We start from the raw sequence: 24,946 nt of genomic DNA, 5'->3' as shown, positions 1-24,946 counted from the left end.
TTTACTTTACAGGGCAAATTAGCGTGAGATCGCAATCCCATAAAAGCGGCAGAGTATAAAGTTATATCTACTGATGACATGCAAATTAAAGAACACAGGCACAGCCAGATCATTTCCATAAAGACCAACGCAATCTACCAAGAGCAGCGCAAATTAGCTTATGGTTTAAGACATGCTTTTTGGGGGTGTTAAATAACCCTTTATGGTACAGCATTGCCATGGCAACAATTAATTTCTACTCATTTCCTTGTTATTCAGAAAAAAAAATACAATTTATTGCACTATGGGAATTAAAAGGGCATACCTTAAGGTAGCCAATTTTAAGTCACATGATATTTGCTGTTTTTAAGTCACATGCTATTTTGTTTTTAAGTCACACACTATTTGAATGTCCCTCCAAACCTCTTTCCCACTGTCACCCTCACAAGGATGACACCTGTTGATGTGCTCCAGAAAATGCTCTATTAACCTCATTTCTAAACATCTCTTCTCAAGGGGGATTTTTTTGCAGCATCTTTGATAAGTTAATGAGATATTTTTATTCACAAATCAACTGTGTCTAACATAGTTTTACTGTAAATTGAGAAAATATCAATGTTTCCATTATGGCAACGCTGTACCACAGTAGAATTGCAGTGATGTATTTCCCCATTGGGATTTTTTTTATAGATGAAGCATCAACAATATGATTGCAGTTATTTATTAATTTGAAGTGTTTATTGTAGGATAGTTGTATTTATGTAAATAAAATAACAAATTGATTTCTTCTTTTCAGAAAATGAATACAGCAATATATAATGGAAAGGTGTCACGGTGTCAGGTTGTGTTCTCCAGGTGTCCACTAGATGTCCTCCTTCCCCACGGTGTCTGTCACATTTTGAACTACATTCCCCACGATCCTTGTCTCTTCATTGCACTCAGCTGTCCCTTGTCACTAATCATTGCACTCAGCCAATTCCCCATTAGCATTGTCATTTCCCTGTGTATATAACCCTGTCTGTTTTAGTATGTGTCACGGAGTCCTTGTTATGTATCACGCCACTCCTGAGTCCTGTTATTGCCTGTTGTTTTTGTTCTCATTTATGTTTGATTGCCACCCTGGTTTTGATCTCTGCCTGGACTGGATTTGAGTAACGGATTTCCCTTATTAAAATATACATATTGCACTTGGATCTTCTGTCTATTTTCTATGTGTGGATCGTGACAGAAGGACTCCGTCCCGCACAAGATCCAGCGGTATGTACTCTAACTTCTCTTTCCCAGCCACCGAGCGGGAGAGGAGAGATTGTTTTAAGGGAACCCGCTTAGTCATTTTTCGTGGGACCCGGGGAGGTCGCAGAGGAGTGGATGGGCGAGAGGGAGTTCAACACCACTCTCCACCATGGCCCCCCTTCGACTCTGGGTTGGTGAGGTCCAGCCCAGAGCCCCATCCGCCGCTGATTCCACCCAGCTCAGAACCGGCACATTGCCATCAGAAACAGAGGAGGAGAAGGAAGACTTCCTCCGTGACTGTTCCGGTGGTCCCTGTTCCGGTGGTCCCAGTTCCGGTGGTCCCAGTTCCGGTGGTCCCTGTTCCGGTGGTTCCGGGTTCGGTGGTCTCGAGTCCGGTGGTCCGGAGGAGGAGGAGGAAGACCTCCAGCCTCCCCATAGAACCGGAGGCCGTGCCCGTGCAGCCCGCTGTCATCCCAGAGGCCGTTCTCGTGCAGCATGCTGTCGTCCCGGAGGTCGTGCCCGAGCAGCCCGCTGTTGCTATAGCGGCTGAAAGTCTGTTGGATTATTTTGATACGCTATTTAAAATCTTAGAAAGTACCAAGATTGTTCACGGCATGTCTGCAGAGCCTGTGTCTTCGGACAGGATGGCCGCCGCCGAGCCTGTTCACGTCACGTCTGCTGAGCCTGTGTCTTCGGACAAGATGGCCGCCGCCGAACCTGTGTCTTCGCACAAGATGGCCGCTACAGAGACTGTTCACGTCACGTCTGCCGAGCCTGTGTCTTCGGACAAGATGGCCGCCGCCGAGCCTGTTCACGTCACGCCTGCCGAGCCTGTGTCTTTGGACAAGATGGCCGCCGCTGAACCTGTTCACGTCACGTCTGCCGAGCCTGTGTCTTCGGACAGGATGGCCGCCGCCGAACCTGTGTCTTCGGACAAGATGGTCACCGCCGAGCCGGTGGTGTCTGTTCCTGAGCCGGTGGGGTCTGTCCCTGAGCCGGTGGGGTCTGTCCCTGTTCCTGAGCCGGTGGGGTCTGTTCCAGCCGGTGGGGTCTGTTCCAGTTCCTGAGCCGGTGGTGTCTGTTCCAGTTCCTGAGCCGGTGGTGTCTGTTCCAGGTCCTGAGCCGGTGGTGTCTGTTCCAGGTCCTGAGCCGGTGGTGACTGTTCCAGGTCCTGAGCCGGTGTCTGTTCCTGTGCCATGGCCGCCCGAGGGGTCGTCTCCGCCCTGGCCGCCCGAGGGGTCGTCTCCGCCCTGGCCGCCCGAGGGAAGGTCTCCGCCGTGGCCGCCCGAGAGGTCGTCTCCGCCGTGGCCGCCCGAGGGGTCGTCTCCGCCCTGCCAGCCCGATGGACTGTCGTCTCTGCCCTGGCCGCCAGATGGACTGTCGTCTCCGCCCTGGCCGCCCGAGGGGTCGTCTCCGCCCTGGCCGCCCGAGGGGTCGTCTCCGCCCTGGCCGCCCGAGGGAAGGTCTCCGCCGTGGCCGCCCGAGAGGTCGTCTCCGCCGTGGCCGCCCGAGGGGTCGTCTCCGCCCTGCCAGCCCGATGGACTGTCGTCTCTGCCCTGGCCGCCAGATGGACTGTCGTCTCCGCCCTGGCCGCCAGATGAACTGTCTCTCCCTGTCCCCGTTTCCCTACATGGACCTGGCCCCCCATCCCTCCCCCTGATCCTCCACCAGTCCACCTCCCGCCTGGACTCTTGTTTTGTGTTGTGGTCTTTGTTGTCTTGTAGCGTCTGGTAGCCGCTCCGTAGAGGGGGGGTTATGTCACGGTGTCAGGTTGTGTTCTCCAGGTGTCCACTAGATGTCCTCCTTCCCCATGGTGTCTGTCACATTTTGAACTACATTCCCCACGATCCTTGTCTCTTCATTGCACTCAGCTGTCCCTTGTCACTAATCATTGCACTCAGCCAATTCCCCATTAGCATTGTCATTTCCCTGTGTATATAACCCTGTCTGTTTTAGTATGTGTCACGGAGTCCTTGTTATGTATCACGCCACTCCTGAGTCCTGTTATTGCCTGTTGTTTTTGTTCTCATTTATGTTTGATTGCCACCCTGGTTTTGACCTCTGCCTGGACTGGATTTGAGTAACGGATTTCCCTTATTAAAATATACATATTGCACTTGGATCTTCTGTCTATTTTCTACGTGTGGATCGTGACAAAAGGACAATAGGAAGAGTGCAGATTTAGCTCTTCCATGTGATGAGAGTGATTATGAGTTAGTCAAATGTATATATCAATCTCTAAATGTGCAATTAAATAGAAAAGAAAATCATATTTAAAAAAAAAAAAAAAATTGTCTTTTTTGACAATTTTTCATTGTGGTATGGCAACGTTTCACTAAGTAAGGTAAACGGCTCCAGCTAGCATACTGCTCCCAATAAGCGACAAAATAACACCAACATTTTCCTATTTACATGTTGTGATTTGTAGTCACAGTGTGTACAAATAACAAGGTCACATGAGACCATCTTCTAACCGTATACATACTGGGAACTATATTCTCAGAAGGCGAAGCACTGCTACTTGTGCGGAGTGATTGTGACCTTGTTATTTGTACACGCTGTGACTATACAAATCACAACATGTAAATAGGAAAATGTTGGCTTTATTTTGTCACTTATTGGGAGCAGTATGCTAGCTGGAGCCTTTTATCTCCAGTCTTTGTGCTAAGCTAGGCTAGCGGTGAGTGCATCAGACAGAGTTACGGCACGCACGGAGATAAAAAGGGTATGTGTGGACTTATCTAACCGGGGGATAAGGTGAATAAGCTAAAATCCCAAAATGTTGGCGTGTTCCTTTAACACCAAAAGAGGTTTTGCACTGGCGCAAGTTGTTAGTAAATCTGGCCCTAGATAGTATAAACTAATTGGTTGATAAACAAAACTCGAGTGTGCATGCACTTTTAGCCAATCAGGCAGGCAGACGTGATCATTCTTGAGTGACGCTTTTTTAGTGTGATAACTTGTAGCTGTATATTCAAGTGATAGCCATGCCAATGTGGCATAAATATACAGTAAGTTGTATCTACACTAAAGAGTGAGTGATCCAGCTCGCAAAAACGTGGATTACACCTGTGGTGGGAGATGACTAGAAGGTTCTTTATAAATAAACTCTGAGAGCACAGTTAAATAACTTAATTTAAATCGAATATGGGACGAATCCTGTCCATCGTCATGTGCACATTGGCCAGATCAGGACATCTGCAACTTTTAAACTGGCTCTCCAGAGTGGACACAGGTATGCACGGGATCGTTTGCCAAACCGGTTTTACCAATATGCTATTATTATAACAATATAAAACACATACAGAGAAAACTGATCCTGGACCAGCAGTTATGGGCAGCTTTTCCATCTAAAATAACTTTTAATCATCCTTACAACAAACAGAGCAGTGCATAATAAAGTGCAACAGAGCAGTATCAAGAATATCAAATACACTGCAGTGAATCTCTTATTTTCATCTACAGTTTATTGCCGTTAATGACAGGATCGCAAAAGTGTAGAACTCTGTGAGCTCGCGCAAAACAGATCTTCAGGGCAGAGACTCATTTAAACGCCTCCGATTGCCCCGTTGCGTTCAACAGACATGTCTGTGATTGGCTACAATGCTCAACACTGCAAAAGCATGTTGTAAATACCTTTGATGCAAAGGGGGGGAAACAACATAATTCTGTAATGTGCACTTTTCATGATTAGGTAATCTCGGCAGCTGTAATCGTATTCACTATTATTTTTCTGATTAATTGTTCAGCTCTGAGAAAGACAAGGTAACAAAACATTCGGGGCTGTACTAAAACATGGGGCTTAGCCCTTCTGTTATGTGTAGTTTCAGCAATATTTTTGTGTGGGGTCAAATGCCCCCAGACATCACCGATTGGGTGTGTGTACAGGCATTTTGAAATCTCTGTAACACAAGATGTGCATGCTTTTGAATTTTTCTAATAAATATAATTAGCATATTTTTCAGAGATGTCAAAGTTGCTTTGGGGCCAATTTGACCCCAGACATTACAGAAGGGTTAAGCCCCCTTAGCCCATCCCTAGTGCAGCCCATGCTGGCACCAAAATGAGTTTACAATAGCAGAAATAATCCATTTTAATGAAAATAAAGGTATAAAAAAAATATTTGAATACAAATTTTCATGAAATTAAATGAAAATTCAGTCAGCGAAGACTTGTGGTGTGAGCAGGCGAAAGTCTTAAGCCTTCCCCAACCTTTCACATGCTCCTCCTAGTGATGGGGACGAGACCGCCTATGCCGAGTCCGAGTCAAGACCGAGTCTTTGAAGGGTCGAGTCCGAGTCGAGACCGAGTCCGTTGGTTTTCAAATTCAGTCGAGTCCGAGTCAAGTCCGAGTCTTTGAAGGGTCGAGTCCGAGTCGAGACCGAGTCCGTTGGTTAACATGGGAGGATTTGAACTTGAAACACGGAGTGTACTGACACCTTTCCGTGGTTAAAACAACATTACTTCTTATGTTTGTTCATGTTTATTTGAGGCTATAAATTAACTAGAAGGAAGAGATGATCGGTTCACGAGCAGCTTTAACTGATGCTCTACAGTGATCTGTCACTACACATTTAAGAGCCACAAAACGGTATTTATTGTTTAAATTTCTTTTAAAAAATGACCAAGTTTGAAAGACGAGACTTTGTTTAATATGTTTAATATCAAAAGTAACCGAAAAGTAACCTGGTCTGTCCTGTCTGTCAGCGTGTTGTCAGTCTCCTCTCTGCTCCGCGATGTATTTTTCACTGCGTGAGAACATGGTGTGGCGTGAGAACGGTGTAGCTTGTCGGACATAGCGACAGTAACTAAGGGGGGCGGGTCTTTGCGAACAGTCAATTAAAATTTTCTAGTGGTATGTATTCTAGTGGACTAGTGATGGGACGAGACCGCCTATGCCGAGTCCGAGTCAAGACCGAGTCTTTGAAGGGTCGAGTCCGAGTCAAGACCGAGTCTTTGAAGGGTCGAGTCCGAGTCGAGTCCGAGAAAGCAGAAATCGGTCTCGAGACCGGACTCGAGTCCGAGACCGGACTCGAGTACTACATCACTAGCTCCTCCTATGCATGAACTTAATCTGTAGTTATTTTGCACCTGTTTTCTGATTCTTGAAGATAATCTATACTGTGCCACTGTGTCTCAATTTATTTTTATTATTTCTTCCACTGTGATTTATGTCAAGGGATTTAACAGTATCCTATGTCCTTCACATCCAGCACCCACGCCGACGGTGACACCTTAAACCACTTCCAAGAAGCTTTGAGAGTGGCTCAACTGCTTTCATATCAATGTAGGTTTTTACAGTAACAAGCTACATTGCTCGAGGCTTTTAATGTCACATTAAAATGTCAACTTATGTGTCGTACATGCTACGAAAAATTGTGTCTGTGCGATGTATACATTTACCACAGTAGCATGGATGAGATTTGTTTGTGTGAAGTGAGTGTTTGTTGTGTGCTTGTTTGTGTTTCAGGTTAATCAAGGACTGCACAATTAACCTACATCACGATTTGGCTCAGTGCGATCGTGTAACCTAAATATATTAAACTAAGTATATGCACAGCGTGTTTCATAGTGAAGCGCACAACAGTGATCAGAGCGAATTTGATTTTGAATTTGTGGATGGCTCCATTTTACAATTTCAAACAAAAATTAAAAAAAATTGGGTGGGATATTTGATGCTAATTTGACGTTTGATCCTCATGTCCAGAATACTATCAAAACATTTTGTTTGTTTTTTTCATCTTAGAAACATTGCCAGACTATATCCTATGTTGTCATTTCCAGTGACTGAAAAGTTAATTACTCTACTGGCCGGGGTTTCAAAAGCTACTCTAAGCAAATTACAGTTTGTTAAAAATTCTGCCGCCAGAATCCCCCGGCCTCACATCCCTCCTATTTTGGAATCCTTACACTTGCTCCCTGTCAGGTTTCGTGTTGATTTTAAAATGATCATGCTTACCTATAAGGTGGTACCTTATATGGTCTGGCTCCTCAATATTTGTCAGAACTCGTAATCCCCTACATCCCAACGCATGATCTCTGCTCCTCTGAAGCTGGTCTTTTAACTCTCCCGCCAACTCGTCTAAGATCTATGGGTGATAGGGCTTTCTCTTCATTTGCTCAAAAACTATGGAAATCTCTGCCCTCTGAAATTAGGGAAGCGGAATCTCTTTTTTTTAAACTTCCCTCAAAACATACCTTTTTTTAGGGTAGCTTTTATTTGTTTCACATCCTGCAATTTGAATGACTGGAAAAGTCATGCAAGTTGGTCATATAATGTGGGAAACCTGAATGCAGAATTAAGACCATTTAACCAAAAGCAAGAATACCATAATGTGCCATATGTACTGTACCATTATCACGATACAGAAGGAAGCAGACAAGTAAGTGATATGTAAACCGTTTTATTGAGCAGTGGCCCAGATCCGAACAGTTATGCAGACAAGTGAGCTGCAGAGTGAAAGAATGGATGAAGGACTTAGCTGGATGATAATATGGGTTTGTGTCTTGTAGATGAACAGAGAGAGAGAGCAGCGGGCTGTAGGCGGATGGCATTCAAGTAAGGAATCCTTGAAGTGGGTAAGTACAGGTAAGTATCAGGGTAGCGTCTGTATGCATTCATAGGGACAAGACCAAACAAGGGAGTGAAGGAGAAGAGAGTCTATATAGTGTGCGCAGATGATGATGTGCAGGTGCAGGGAATTAGAATTCTAGGGAGAGTGAACGAGTGGGCGGAGCGTGCTGATCTGGTGATTCCGTTACAACCATATTCAGGTGATTATGAGCAAGTCATACAGAAGACACGTGTTCAAATGCCTTGTTTAATCTCTAATTCTTGATAAACGTATTTGGTCCATTTTTAGAGATAAAGACTCTTCAGTCAAATGTTTTGCGTCTAACTAATTTAGTTAAATTCAGAACAATAACAGGGCGCCATTCTAAATGTTAATTAATTCTCTTTTTATTCCTCCTCAAGGTCTCTGATGTTCTGCTTCTTGAACATGCTTTGCCTTCTCTGTTAATTAAGGGCAAGGCAAAGTGTGTTCTTTTCACCATGCAGGAAAATTATTCCGGAATACCCAAAGGCATCGGGGGTCATGTGATTCCAAAACCAAAACTCAGAGCGTGGATTTGCTCATATCCTTCAAGCTTGGAGCTCTGTGTTCAGGAACGCGGAGGGAAATGGCAGTGCCATTCGGTGCCATCTCTTAATTAATACGCGTAAGACGCTTTATCGTTATCCCCTGCCGGCGGAAGACAAGAGAGAAGCCCATATGTGCCCAACCGCATGCTGAGCAACACAAACTCAACAGCCCGTCCATCAGCATTAAGAAGGGGCTGGTACTTGACACGTATTTTTAGTTCAATAGCAGGGAGTTCAATGTCAACACACTGTCCCTCTTAACATATGTTATTCAAATGTAGCTCGAGAGGAAAAGGACACATAATTTTGTCATTTGAGATGAGTGGCTTGCAGCGTGTGAAGCCGAGCAGGCTGATCAACCCCCCCATGAGCTCACATTCACTGTGCCAAAATTCAACGGTTTTGCCATCCAAGTTCTGCTCTACTACTTGTCCTTCAAATCAACTCTTATTTTTCATCAACTCTGTGATGGGTGAAATGAAAGATCTCTTCTCAGCAAATCAATCACCTCCAAGCTAATGGTATTCGTTTTGGTCACAGTCGCCAGTAGCATGCTGAAGGATACAGCCACTCTGCTAGTCACATAATAGATGTTATTATGCTGCGGTAGGGCCCAGGCAGTGTATACACAGCCTTATTGGTAATACTGACAAATAACTATTCAGAAAGTGATAGATGACCTTGGTTGGCAGGTCTTTAAATACACATTTTGCAAGCATTACAGATGAACTGGCTGACAAAGGCAGACAGGAAGAAAGTACTCCCTAGCCTAATTACTAGACTCCAGTGTCAACCTAAATGGTTCGCACAGTTTTAATGAACCCTTTGATGCATATCCATTACAGTGGATGAAGCATTAAAAGCCATTTTAACCACTAGGTGTGCATTTCCAAAAGAGTCGTTAGGCAACTACGATTGCAAATTCTGTTGTTACTGACATTGTTCAATGATTCTTTGTTTCCTGAAACCATAGTTCAAACGAACATTCACAAACTTGGTTGATTGGTCACTATATTCAAGAGATAACCAACACTGCTCACCACAAACGCATCGTAAATAGAAACATTTGATGTTTTCCAGAGCGCAAACACAAACACGCACTAGAGCATTTAACAAATCTGTTTCTTCAATGTGATATTACAGTATCAACCAAGGGTGCTCTTGCTTTCGTTTTAGCTCCTTCAAGCACCCCTGTAGAACTGGGCCTGCCTGTATAATTTGCTCTTCCTCTTTTTCTTCTTAACCAGTTTCTAGGTCAAACATATATGGCTGAATTAAACCAATATTTCCACTTGCCATTGTGTAGCGTTTACTGCAGTTGACCGAGTGGATCAGGTAGTCCGAGCTGGTGTGATTGAGTGAAGGCGAGGACTAATTTGCATATTCATGAGTCTGCATATACTAATTGAATGCAAGGGTGTAGAGTTACATTCAAGCTATTTTAAGGCATGAATAACTTATTTTCAAAGAAAAAAAAACAGTTAAATATGTCATTTTGATCATCAAATATGAGTTTTGAGGGATACTATTATTCACTGCAGTACAGTTGTCAAAAGTACCGACTCCGGTACCAAGTCGGTACTGAAATTTAAAAAATGTGCAGCATTTCCCTCTAGCATTTTGAGCGCTGTTGAACAGATTCTTAAACACCTCTGATTGGACACTGTGTTGACGCGCTCAACATGTATGTCTCTGATTGGCTACAATGATCAACGCTTCAAAAACATGTTGTCTTTGAGGCTCTTCATCGAGCGCTTACACAGATACACATGAGCATTTGAAAGCAGCGTCTATCAGCGGATCCGTCTATCAGCAGATATATTAGGGATCTGCTGATAGACGCCTGCTTTTAAACGCATTGTTGATCATTGTAGCCAATCACAGACATACATGTTGAGCGCATCAACACAATGGCCAATCAGAGACATATATTGTATGTTGTGCAAAAAAAAAAAAAAAAAAAAAAAAAAAAAACATAGCAGCATACAGGTTTAATTAAAGACTAAATTTCCATTTTGGGGTGAACTTTAATAAGGGCCCAACTTTTCAAGCTTGCTGCTCACACAAATGGTGCCTGATTTGTATGAGCACTTTAAGCAAATGAAGAACATGCACCAGAAACTGAGAGATTCAATTAAAGAACAGGGAGGGTTGGGTGACGTTAAGTTCAGTAAATGTGTGAAAGCGTTTTGAGTGAGTCCTGATTAATTCCCCCAGCTACACAGTCTAGTATGAACTCATATTTCAGGAGATTGAAAGCCAGCTCTCTTTATTGCCTATGTTCACTGGGACTTTCATCAAGTAAGAGGCCGTGAAACAACAGTAAGGCCATGGCCAAACAGGCAATTACATTACACCCTCGGGAAAATCACTTCTAGATATAATTGTTATCTCTTTTAAGAGAACTCCCAACACTGAAAGGCTGCTGAGGGTGAAATCCTGCAATAGTTAAACAGAGAAACTTTTGGCCTTTTTTCTTCTTTGCAGCTGCTGAAGAGCAGCAGACTGAGTGGTAATCCAGGCTTTGAGCTTAGATGGTACTGTCATTCCTTTGTTGGCTCTTAAACGTAAGATTTTAATTGAGATTTTTAAAGATCTAGCCTTTCGAAATCCTACCCCTAAATCCACCAAACGCCCCAGAGCTTTCCAGATAAAGGCAAATCTGCTGTTGATTTCAAAGTCTGAGGTTTTCTCTTCCTCACAGTTAAGTTAACTGTCATCCTCAGTGCCTCATGAAGTCAAAGAACAAAGCAAAAGTTAGAAAAAGAGCTACATTTATTTAGGAGAAGCCTCAAAACCTTGATCCAGTCTATAGAGTGTCTGTCAAACAGGTCACACTGCATTTGGAGATCCAGCTGATTGATTCAATTAATTAAATATATAGAAAGAAAGAACTCTTTAAGTATTTCTCTATGGAATTTGATGTCAGTAAATGTCTGTCAGTGTGTCTGCTGTTTAAGACTTTCACATTGCGCTTAACGTTAGATTAAGCAACCTTTTAGACTTGTAGATTTTGAGAGTTCTGTAGCATCAGTTTTAACGTTGGGTTATGAAACACGTTTACTGTGCAAATATCAAATTGCAGAGCAGAAAGTGAAAAGATGCAGTGCAAGACTGCTGTATTCATCCAATCAGTGTCACCTCATAAGAACGTTAACCCAGGGTTAACAAATGTATGGTTAAAATCTTAAATACCCATGGGCAATTACTATAAAATATAAACAAATAACCTAACATATAGGGTTTTAGAATGATACTGACTTAAACTCAAATGTGAAAGGCTATATATCAAATATTTATACAACAGTTAGTTCTAGTCTTCGGATTTGATTGATTGAGCAGCACTCCAAGAAAGCTGACAGAACAGGCAAACAGCACTGGGACTTTTTTTACTGTTTGTTTCATTCTGCTTGTCTGTGTTTGACAGTTCCAGACAGACTGTCAGTCTCTGAATTTAGTGGTGGGGATTTTTCAGTGACGCTTTCAGCAGGTTACATTGTTACTGTTATGCTTTAGTTTCACTATCTGTCCAATTCAATAACAACAATATTGTGACTTAAATGTAATTTACTGCTCTTTTATTTAAACAGTCTTTACATTCTTTAAACTATAAGTGCATTTTCCACAAGTTTTTTATAGGACATCACAAATGTGGCATTTCTGCAAAATATAGTAACTCACTAAAACATTAAATTCATGATTTATAGGTGAACTAAGTAACTTTTTTTTACCTTAACTGAACAGCTTCGGAGTCATTGGAATGGTTATATTACTTATTTCGGGTTGAATGGTGGTCGTTTCGCACCCCCCTGGTGCCCGTGAGCGGAAAATACGCACTTGCAACTTTGAGCCGGCGGGCCGCCGGCCGCCGCGTCAGGAAGTCTCGCGTGATATCAGGTCTCGCGATGTAAACAATTGCTTTACGGCCAAAAGAAATCTGCTAAAATGCTGTCATTATTGCGCTCCCTCACGCTGTCCGAACCCGAATGAAGAAGACGTTTTAAAGAATGTCCCATCTGCTTTGATGTCGTTGATCTATAGCCTCTGGTGTCTGAGAATCACCAACAAGTTTTTACAACAGTGTTGTCAAATATCTATTCCGAAGCTGTGGGGGGAGCTCTAGAGAGAAACCTGCGAGCAAAAAGCGAGAATACAGCGAAGAAATCCCGAAGCTACTGAGTGCTGCTTTAAACCCTAGTTATTGTTTATGTAAATTGGCCAGTGCCACCAAAAAGTTAATTTGTCATTGTGTGAGCCCTACTGGTCAAAATGTATGTTGCACCATGGCAGTCAACCCTGGAAAGCTTTCTTATACAAATAAAAATTTTATTCTACTTTTTTGTTGACACCGACTGCTTACTATACTAAACAAGCATGCACGTTTTTTTTTTTTTTTTTTTCTCTAGATTAATGCTATTGTGTACCACTCAGGGCCCGGTTTCCCGATAACGCTCACTCTTAGCGCGCTAAGAAAGCTCGAAAGATATATCTTACCAAAGTTGTTTATGTTCCTAAGTGTGTTCCCCGAACCATACCTTAGGAAGCTGCTTAAGTGCGACGTTACCCGGCGCTGTCCGTGGTGCTGAATTGTTTGATATCGATGGCTCGAGAATCAATTATTCTCTCGTGCAGGGGCTGTTTATGTGAGAAAGCGGTGATCTTTATAAATGAAGCACTTCAGAAATAGTTGAAATTGCAATTTATTATGATTATTGGATATTATAAAAAAATATTCAAACTATAATAGCCTATAATAGCCTAGCCTACATATTTTAAAATTGTAACATATATTGCTGCCACAATAACCTTTTCAAAAATGTACGTGCCTTCTTCTCTTTCCCATTTTTATTCGCTGAGGTGGAGCTGCGATGAAATATTGTTCTTGTAAATACTTTCCAGCATTTCAGTAATAAAAGTTTACATCTTGCGTACGGTGCTCGGCAGTGATCAAAAAGGATTTAAACCGTGAATTTTGAATCTCTTGTAAACTCAGAGATGTGGATTCAGACAATTAAATTACCTCACGACCTGTTTGTCAAAAAACAGAAGGTACTAATTTGGCCAGGGATTTTTACGCGGGTTGGGTGAGAAAAACACTGATATTATGGATTCGGACGGCACTAAAATCACCGACTTACCCCTGTAAATGTTTAAAATACCGGACGAGCCCATGAGAAACAATATTAGCGTCCGAATAGGACTTAACTGACAGTAGCCTATGCTTTCACTGGCCTTTAAAAGAGCGTTTTAATTAAATTAATAATATTGTATAATAATATAATTAAAAATCTAACAACAATCAGTGTAATGACAATTTTATTCTTTGCATGAAAACACTTGAATTAGCCTAATTTAATACTGTCTGGGTGTATTAAAACTTCAGAATTATATTCATATAGACCTGCAACAGTGATAAGGTAAAGCTAAGAGTGGTCCAGACCAACCTTACGAAAGTGTGACTTACAGAAGATATACTTAGCGAACGAACGTTTCGGGAATCGTGCCATAAGGTTAAGAGAGAGGTTAAGGAATAGGTTAAGAACTACTTAGAGATAAGAACGCTTTGGGAAACCGGGCCCTGAGCTTTTACAGTGAAAATACACAGGAAAAAAAATATGTATATTGGCATGTATACAGTACATTTATTTGTGTAGCAGTGTTACATGTAAACAGAATATTCATATTTGCATGTCCATTTTTATACATTTCTTACATGTAAACTCCTATGAACAGAAAAATTCTTTCAGGCTCCACAATATGTTTACAGACTTGATTGGTAAGATTCTGATTCCTATTTCATTACTATAACAAGTAATTTGCCAATTTAGCAAACATCACAAACATTCCATAGAAACACTTATGGAATATACAACTATGTTTGAAAGATTTTTGACAGATTGCATTAAATGGCTCACATTCACATGATGAATGAATGTTTAGAAGTTGTGAAGAGTTAGAACTTTTTATTGACATCTTTGCTCATCAAACCATGTGCATTTAGCTGTGCAAACACTGACAATTTTACTCACTCCTTTGCACAAATCTGTTGTAAAGATTAAACACATTTTTCAGAGATCTGAACTTATTGTTTTAAAAGGGTCCTATTATGCTTTTTTAAATGTTCAACCTTTTGTGTACTGTTGCTGTTTGAGCATGAAAATGGTCTGCAATGTTACAAAACATTTAACAGGGAGTTTTATTCCCTATATCAGTAAGAACTGTTTCTGAACTGCCTAAAACACCTTGATTGTAGTCTTAAGATATGGAAACATAGTGCTAATTTAAATAAGTAGTGTGTAGTGTGTTGAAACTCAAGGTTATACTAAGGGGCGTGGCATTTCCGAAACGTGCTCAAAAAGTGGTTGACCAATCACAATACACTAGTCCAACTGACCAATCAGAGCACATTGCGCTTTTCAGAAGGATGGGTTTCATAGAGACAGGAACTAAACAGAGCGCTACTATGGGATCAAATTCCCGCCAAATATATAGCGGTCGCGTATAAAAAAATAATAAGCGTGAATCAAAAATTTAAAAACACGTATGTAAAAATATATTGCACAAACTGATCAAAATGATCAGAATAGCAAACAACGTGGTCACGGATCAAAATATAATAAGCGTGAATAAAGAAATAACAAGCATGAATAAAAACTTTAAACACATTAAAAGTTATTTTGCACAAAACTTAAACTTATGGTCATGCTTTGTTAAAAAGTATGGTTTTATTACTGTGTACTTTGTGCTTTCTTGCATTTTCTGCTCATATTTTACTCTTTTGTACGCTTGTGATGTTTTTCTCTTCGCTCTTCTTTCTATGTTTTGCGCTTGCTCTTCCAAATGTTGCAGTTCGAGTTTCATGTAAATTAGGGCGGGCTTAAGCGTCACCATTGGTCCACTAGTTCTAGATTGACAGATACTCCTCTAGCCAATCAGTCGAAGAGGGGAGTTGACGTCACACCAATGCGACTCGTGGCTACTGATGCTTACTTGTTATACAGCTATTTTTTACAGTCTATGTTATACAGGGGAAGACGACCATCAACAGGACACCTTTAAACTGCATGTGTGCCTGCAACTCAAACTGTTGCCGGTATACGTATACCTGGCAATATGGTATAGTTAAATTCGTCATCCTAACAACGACCTGTTACAGTTATGCCTGTCTGATGATCCATCATTCACCTCTAATGCACTTGACCTGGCACCGCGAGCGTCGATCTTCTCCGAGCAGCCACCACCTACTGGCCGTTTTACTTTCATATTTAATCAATAACAAGGATGTGTAATGTCGGTCCTGGGTGCAGAGTTTAGCTCCTTCAACCCTAATCAAACACACCTGAACCAGCTAATCATCGTCTTTAGGATATTTAAGACAGGTGAGGTTTTTAATCGGAGTTGACGCTAAACTCTGCAGGACAGCGGCACTCCAGAAACAACGTTACCTATCGCTGATGGAGATGTTGCTGTATTCAAATTTTAAGCTATATTTAAAACATTAATTCTAAAGTAATATGCAATTATGTAGCTATGTAAGTAAACACAGTAAGTTTGTAATAAATCACTGTATTAAATTCAACTGGTTTCTCTATATCTTCTCTGTAACACAATCATTTTCAATAATCTTGTCAAATTTGGCGAGGTTAATAAAAAAAAGGTAGGCAATGCGTAGCGGCGACAGGTCAAAGTCCTAAAGTCTTCAGACAATGGCCGTTTTTAACTTAGTTTTTGCGACGAATTGTAGTGTTTCATAATTGCAGGATGTTTCGCTTACAGCAGCCTTAACATATTGACATCATGAGCCAAGTAATACCTATTGTTTAACACCAATTACCAGTGTGCACATTAACATTCTCATGTAACTTATCTAAAAAAAAAATGAATTTAATTATTTATGTCCAGAGTTCAGATAGCTTTACTGCTTGAAAGTCTTTGTAAAGTTAAATTGAACTGCCGTCTTCCCTTGTAAGTGTAGCACTCCTGTAAAAATAAAAATGTAAAAATGAAATAAAAGAGAGTGCAGCAGTGCTTCTTTGTTGTTATATTTACTCAGAATGAAGTGCTTCACGGGCGCGCACGGCGGTGACGCAATCACGCTGGTATGCCAAGCGAAAATAATTAATTTAATAAATGCACATATCAAAGCACAAATAAGAAATTGAACAGTATATAAAAGTATTAGAAAAATAACATTTTAGTATATTATAATGGAATTGAAGAAATTGTACAAACATAAACAGCTTGTACCACGAGTCGCATTAGTGTGACGTCAACTCCCCTCTTCGATTGATTGGCTAGAGGAGTATCTGTCAATCTAGAACTAGTGGACCAATGGTGACGCTTAAGCCCGCCCTAATTTACATGAAACTCGAACTGCAACATTTGGAAGAGCAAGCGCAGAACATAGAAAGAAGAGCGAAGAGAAAAACATCACAAGCGTACAAAAGAGTAAAATATGAGCAGAAAATGCAAGAAAGCACAAAGTACACAGTAATAAAACCATACTTTTTAACAAAGCATGACCATAAGTTTAAGTTTTGTGCAAAATAACTTTTAATGTGTTTAAAGTTTTTATTCATGCTTGTTATTTCTTTATTCACGCTTATTATATTTTCATCCGTGACCACGTTGTTTGCTATTCTGATCATTTTGCATTCTTTTTTTCAGTTTGTGCAATATATTTTTACATGTGTTTTTACATTTTTGATTCACGCTTATTATTTTTTATACGTGACCGCTATATATTTGGCGGGAATTTGATCCCATACGCTACAAACAGACAGGGAAGAGATGCTGTAACAATGTAAAACATGTGATATATCATTAGAGAATTGAGCCAAAGCGATTGAGAAAAATTTACTTCTGCTTTAGGGCCCTTTCACACCTACCTTGTTTGGTCTGGATTTTCGGACTTTTCTGTTTGGTCCGAATCAAATTTACAGGTGTGAAACCTCACCCAGACCACGGTCCGGACCAAACAGACGAAATTTGGTCCTACGAAAAGAGGTAGTCTCGGTCCGGATCAAACTGAACAAAGGTTTGGTTTGGTTCGTTTCTAGTGTGAAAGCATTTTCTGTATGGTTTGGACTTTCAGACCATTTACAGGAAGTTCTGGTGGTTCCCGCATAGCCTAAACAACTGAAGAAGAATATTTATGTGCAGATCTGTCAGTCCTGCCCACAGCGTTTCTTCCGCAAACACACACACACATATATTTTTCCTAGGTCCTGCCGGCGACGATAAAATGTTTGCACAACGAGGACGTTCGTTTGACGAATTTGAACTAGCCTCGAGTATAGTTGGTGCTGCAGGGAGTAATGTAATAAAAGTATAGTGGCAACAATAAACGTCTGTTCATTCATTCTTGTCAAAGTTACCCGCCAAATTGATAACACGCTGACGTCAGACGCACGTCCGTTTACAAACCAATCAATGTCAAGATGCAGCCCATATAGATGATGACGACAGGACGCAAGTACGTCATGTAAAGTTCTTTAGTGCGCTCGCATAATTGCAATGTGAAACCAAACCAAAACTAACCGAATGTATACAATGTATCAAAACATGACCTTTGGTTCGGACCTTGGTGCGGACTTTCAGGTGTGAAAACGCCCTTAAACTAGGGCTGAACGATTAATTGCATTTGCGATAATATCGCGATATGATGAAATGATTTTAAACCGCAAAGCTGCGATTATAGTCTGGTCACGTGACACGCGAGAGTAAACCAGTCTGATTTACAGATGAAGCATCAACTTGGCACGCGACACATATAGACCTGGCTACAGGAAATAACAGTTTATGTTTAATTTATGTTATATTGTGTTATAGATTCTCTCCAACGATTCTGTATTGTATGTCTGAGCTTAGTTTTAAACACAGACGTGTACGACGCGCGTGCTTTATAAACAACCGTATTCCGCTTGCTTCTAATTTCTCCGTCTCTCACACACACACACGACACCACTCGAACCTTACGAGAAATAATCTTTAATAAAGTTGCGCAAGATATGAGATACGCGCGGTCTGCGTGATGTTACTTCAGTAAGTTAGTGCGCGGTCTCGCCCGCCGGTATTTTACTAACAAATGTTCTACGAAGGCATCATATGTCTTGGAATACAGTTGTCTTATATATTAAAAATATGAAAATCACCGACAGAAGCTGCTTTCAATTTCAAATACTCACGTGCGTTTTGCGAAGAGCATTTGAGCATGCGGCTGTGAGCGAGTCTACATGGTTAAATGTACGTTTACATCTCAAAATGCTTTTATGACGCGAATTTACCGGTAATGTGACACAGTCAGTTATTAAACAAACAGGACAAACCACATCTTATAATTTCAAAAGAGATGAACACGTTCAGACAGCCTACTCTTAAATACTGAAAGCACTCTTTGTTTATTGCTTGTAATATTTTTTTCCCTCTTTGTTATTTGTTTTGAAGCTATATTTGTTAAAATTATTAACATGTAATTGCATTAATTTAGTTTTTTAATGTGTGATTATTATTAGTAGGCCGACTTATAATTATGTAATTAAATATTTTAAGTTTTATTAATAAGATCAATTAAAGAAAAAAAAATGTATCAGCTCATGAGGTGCCTAAAGATTCCCTTCCCTATTTTACAATGATTTATTGCTTGTTTTTGTTGAAAAATAGAAAAGATAAAGAGCTTAAAAAATAATCGCATATTAAATCGCAATCGCAATATTGGTAAAAAAAATCGCAATTAGATTATTTTCCAAAATCGTCCAGCCCTACCTTAAACTGTATAAAAGTCTAATCAAATTCACAATCGTGCTGTTGGTGTGAATATATCAGCACAGCTCATATATAGAACAACAACACTTTGCTTATGTGATATTGCTTAATTATTAGGTGATCAAGCTGTTTGTTTCAAATACCATGACTGGGAAAAAAAAAAAAAAATCAAGCTCAATATAAAATCGAACATTTCTGAGATATATCGCCCAGCCATATTGTGAATATCCCCTTTATTCACTCACAATTTTTTACGAAGACAAAGTGGAGGTAGGGTGTTTACTGACACACACGTCTGTGGGGAAAATGAAGTTTAAAATGGCTTTCCAAATCATATTTCTCACTGGTCTTACAAAAAGCTCCACACCGCTTCGAGGTGCCAAAGCAATCGCTCACTGTTACATTAGCTCTAATGTCAAAGTCTTCAGCTCAGCAAACCACCGGCACCAAGATTACCCAAGAGACCAGAGCGCTGCGCACTGACTCAGAAACACAGACCTGATCGCTTCAGCTGGTCGCTACACAGAGCACAACACCATTCCCTTTTAAAGCCATTAACACCGCACAACAAACAGAATGAGTTGTTTGCACAGAAATGAATGCAGCCCTGCAGTGTTGAAATCAGGAGATTAACAGCTCTCTCCTTCTATAAGGCTCCAGCTGGGGTTGTATTGTGCTGAGGATGTAAAGAACATCAGCACTGCGCATTGTCACTGCTTGTTTTTCACAGGAGGAAAACAAACTTCAACCGCTACAATTGTATAGAAAACAAACCCATACCACATTTCATCCTGTGTCTACAAAACTCTGCAGGAAATGCCACAAATGTACAAAAAGTTGTAACATCTGGCATTCATATAGTTTTACACCAGGGTCATTACCGTTAACTAGAACTAAAAAAGGTACAATATGGTTTTCTTTGCTAAGATTATTGGTAACACTTTATTTTACAGTGTCATTGTTACATGTTACATTACTGTAGTAATAATGTATCCATAATTACATGCAACTAACCTAAAACAAACCCCAATCCTAACTCGGTAACACTTTATTTTACAGTGTCCTTGTTACATATGTTACATGTACTTACCGTAGTAATAACAGTAAATTATGCATAATTACATGCAACTAACCCTCAACCAAACCCTAATCCTACCCTAACCCTATAGTAAGTACATGTAGTTAATTATTATTACTCAGTACTTAAATGCATAATTACACTGTAACAGGGACACCTTAAAATGAAGTGAAATATAAAATAATGTTAATCAATAATGTAAATCATTTACTAATAGATTTTTCAAGATCAAAACTTGTATCTGTTAATAATAGTTAATGCACTGGGATCTAACTTGAACATGATCATTTTTATTAAGATTAACAAAGGTTAATAAGTTAAAATATATCACTCATTGTTATTTCATGTTAGTTAATGCATTAACTAATGTTAATAAATGAGACCTTATTGTAAAGTGTTAAAGGTGTCATTGTTTCAGTGTAATGATATATTTAAGTACTGAGTAATATTAATTAACAACATGTACTCTAGGGTTAGGGTAGGATTTGGTTGAGGGTTAGTTACATGTAATTATGCATATTTTACTGTTTTTACTATGGTAAGTACATGTAAGAAGGACACTGTAAAATAAAGTGTTACCAAAACGTGTTACTTGAAGCAAAATAAATGTTAACTGAAATTAAATACAATTAAACTTATTTTATTTCAGCTAGCTGCCAAGGACATTTCTCAATTTCAATTATTTTAACTTACTAAAACTTCTGACTTAATTTATTTAAATACTAAATAACTCAAACAAAATGAACTAAGACTATAATGAATAAAAATGATAAAAAAAATATATAGATAGATAATAGATAGATAGATAGAAATTATATAATTATATTATGAATTTAAAAAAGAAAATTGAAAACTAATACAAATACTAAAATGTTTAAATTAAAGTGAAAACAGAATAAAAAGAATATAAAAATAAAGTTTGAAAGTCAAAATATTAACTCAAATTATAATAGTATATCAATTTTACAAAAAACTGTCCCATTCATGCTTATTTTTTAAATATGCTGGCTTATGTCTGGTTAATTTTGAGTCTTGAACTGTAAACTCTCAAGGGTTGGCTTTCTAAATATATGTTGGTTATGTGTCTATTCAGAATGACTTATGAGCAGCAACCTTTTTATTTTGGGTATGTCATGTATGCATCACTTGCCAAAATAAGGGGTTAATGAGAAAATTGAGCACTTCGCTCCATCTCTCACAGGTCAGACAAACAAGTTATTTATAATAATAATAATAATAATAATTATTATTATTATTTATTCATACTTTTCCCCCTGTCTGCTGTGTTTGATGTGACATCCCAGCATAGAACCAGTGACCAGCACCAAATCTATAGGTTTTGCAAAAACAAACAAACAAAACTTTTTATTTTTACTTTAGATAACTTTAGATTTTTACCCAAAATCAGCACAGAAAATGCATGAAATACCTGCAAATGTCTGTCTCGGCCTACGCATCAGTGACACACCAGCAACTTCATTTATCCAGATATGTTTTTGTTGTTGTTTTAGGTTTTTTATTCATCACACAATGATGTAAATAAAAAATGCTGCAAAATGATCTCACAGTCCAACCAGCTTTATCCACCACGAGCAGAACCATTGCTACCCTCCATTTATCATAGACAGACAGTTTAGGAATGTATTTGTGCATATGCATCGGTTTTTCAGGTGCATTTGCACACAAAAAACTCCACATTGTTTATGCGTGTGTGTGTTGGGGCTGATCCGTCACGGTGCAAACACTGCTCCACACTCCAGCACAGCAGCGCTGCAGCAAATAACGGGCAAATGGGCATATCAGTCCTGTGCGCGCCAAGCCATGAAATCTGCCGAATGGGAGTTCCTATGAAAGCAGCAGTGTTACGCACACACACAATCAGGAAAGAGACTGTGTTAAGACAGGGTTCCCCAACCTTTCTCAGGCCATGAACCAATTGTTGGATAGAGAAATGGAGCAGAGATCGCTGTCATATGACATACAAAATTGATTTTAATTGTATTTTAATATTTTGTTTTTTTATGCTTACTGTTCAAAGCCATTGTAACTCAGGCTTGCATCATATTTGCTGAATGAAATTGTTTTGTACTAATTTTAGGATGTTGATTCCAAAAATAGAGCCTGTTTTGCACTCTCTCACAAAATATGATGTGGATTTCATAGCATTTTTGCCTTCGAAAACGGTCTGTAAGGTGGAGAAGTCTTGTATTACCCCTTAATCACCAGAAAAGAACTGCCACAAAGACATGATTTCCTATCTTTCTCTGAGCCAGGTTAGAATTATTTTTAGCCATTTTTTTTTTTTTTTTGCTATATCTGTGGGTATTTTACTACATCCAAAGAGTGACAGAAACTACAGATTTTATGAAAAAAAAAAGCTTAAATATTTACAAATTTGTGTTTATGTAAAGTTATTTGACATTAAATTGAGTATTTGAACATATTTTTTCTACTCATTTGGAGATTGTAAATTAAATTATACATTTTAAATACTTGTTTTTGCCAACCAAAACTTTTGACATTTGACTGCTTTTGGTGCATTGAAGCTATAATTAGAAAAATCTTCATCCTTATTTTGTCGAGAAAAAAAAAAAAAAAGTATACTCAGCATCATCATATTATACGGAAGCCCTGAACTGCAACGTAAAAAAAAAAATAATCCGTAAAAAATAAATAAAATATTACGTAAAAAAAAAAAAAAAAAAATGTTGAAATGTCGAAATGTTTCGAGATTAAAGTCGAAATGTTTCGAGAATAAAGTCTTCCGTAGAAGTTGTGTGTGCTCTCCGTTATTTCACATTGCCGCACAGGCATTCAATTTTTTTTTTTTTTTTAACATATATATATTTTTTTTTTACAGATTTATTTTTATTTTTTTACGTTGCGGTTCAGGGCTTCCGTAATATTAGGTTATATTCAGCCTTTTTTTTTAATAAGCATTTTTTTAAGCATTTTTTTTTTTTTTTTTTTCAAGATGCAGGGCTGGGTAATAATCAGTTCTGATGTACAGAGTCATATACATATACATTTTCAAGTCTCACTTAGCTGGACCTTTATATTATTTTTGTTTTTGTTTCAAGCATATTTAAAATTAATTTGAGATTAAAACTATAATTGGCAAACCTCTAGTATTGATACGAATTGCCAAGTCATGGACACCTAATATGTGTGTATTTGGAGTGTGTACTTGTCTGTGAGTGTATATGTATCGGACTGAAGTGTTAAATTTAACATATACATGTATTAGTTTAAGGTACAGCTGTTTGGCTGGCCCCCCATAATGAGCAATCTGAAAGACCCCAGCTAATGAAACCACAACAAGTGGCCATCTCTCCATTCAAATCTGTCGCTCCATGAAAAGGAATAAGGCTTGATATGATTTCACCCCTACTCAGGATAGTCATTAAAGAATTGTTGTCATGACAACTAAGTGCATATGCACCAGCGCGTGCTCTGAGCGAGAGAACGCATTTGTCTGTGAGCATATTGTGCATTTCACTTCTAGTTTGGCTGGTAGTTTAGGGTCCATTTAACATCATCACAAACACCCCGAGCTCAGATGAAAACATGTCAATATCTTGATAAAACTAGGTATAACAAAATGTCAGCCAGTATTATAACCAGATTTATTTATTTTTCAGTGCAAAAATGATGTGTTAAAACACATTGGTCATTGTCATTTTTGGCTGAAAAATAGTCTTCTTTCCACAAGAAACAAACAAAACAAAAACAAATTCACTAGCCAAGTATTTTTTTTGTTGTGTGTGTGTGTGTGTGTGTGTGTTTCTCAGCTGATAAAGCAAACCAGCATTTTGTTAGTAAAGTTTTGATGGATGAGGATTGCATACAAGGTAAAGATGATTGCGGTGATGTACAAAAGTTGTACAGTAGAGTATAACAGGGCTAAAGGCGCAATTGACTATCCTTCAAACCTTGAATCCTTGAATTATCCTTCAAACCACTAGATGGCACAAAAATTCACATCAGCAGTTTGACCATATACGTAGAAATTGGTCGGATCCTTTACGTGATTGCAGAAAGCAACGCAAAGTTGGTTCTGTACTAATTTGATCTAATATTTTATATATGTATATATATATATATATATATATATATATATATATATAAATATATATATATATATATATATATATATATATATATATATATTTATGTTGTATATATATATATATATATATATATATATATATTTATATATATATATATATTTTTTTTTATGTTGTAGATTTATGTAGCAAATGATAATCGATAATAGAAGAAATCTGTAAATGTATGGTTTTTGGGGTAAAAAAACAACAACAACAAAAAAACATCCCTGCTGTTGGGGCTAAAAGCACAATTAACATGATAATAAACAGCTGTTTGACTTTTTCAGTTGTTAACATGACATGGTAAGATTCAGATGATAAATATTATAGTAGGGTGTCCACCTGAGATAATCACCATATTTCTGTCAGGACCACTACCGTCAAATACGATTGACAATTAGCATACAGTTTGGATTGGCGGTATGGTTCCGTTCTGGGCGAGAACTCCCTGCGATGCAGCCTAGCATGGATAAGAGCAGGGAGAGCAGCAATAACCCCCCTTGGGGTAAACAGAACAGAGCCAACATGAATGTTTGCAAATGTATTTAATTCAAGATTTTAAAGTATAACATAATTCGAGAATTTATTCTGATTCAAGGGGAATCAGAATGTCAAATCCTGACGGGGCGAGAGGAGGAG

General features: G+C 39.0%; 1 protein-coding gene across 1 annotated transcript in view; it reads right to left on the bottom strand.

The window, feature by feature from the left end:
- dpp6a (dipeptidyl-peptidase 6a) overlaps positions 1-24,946 on the bottom strand; it is a 352,775-nt gene that overhangs the window by 186,641 nt on the left and 141,188 nt on the right. The gene's annotated exons all lie outside the window — the stretch shown is intronic.

This window comes from Squalius cephalus, assembly GCF_949319135.1.
Source record: "Squalius cephalus genome assembly, chromosome: 25".
Taxonomy (NCBI): domain Eukaryota; kingdom Metazoa; phylum Chordata; class Actinopteri; order Cypriniformes; family Leuciscidae; genus Squalius; species Squalius cephalus.
Note: the sequence above shows the minus strand (reverse complement) of the source record. Positions and strands in the feature narration are given on the sequence as shown.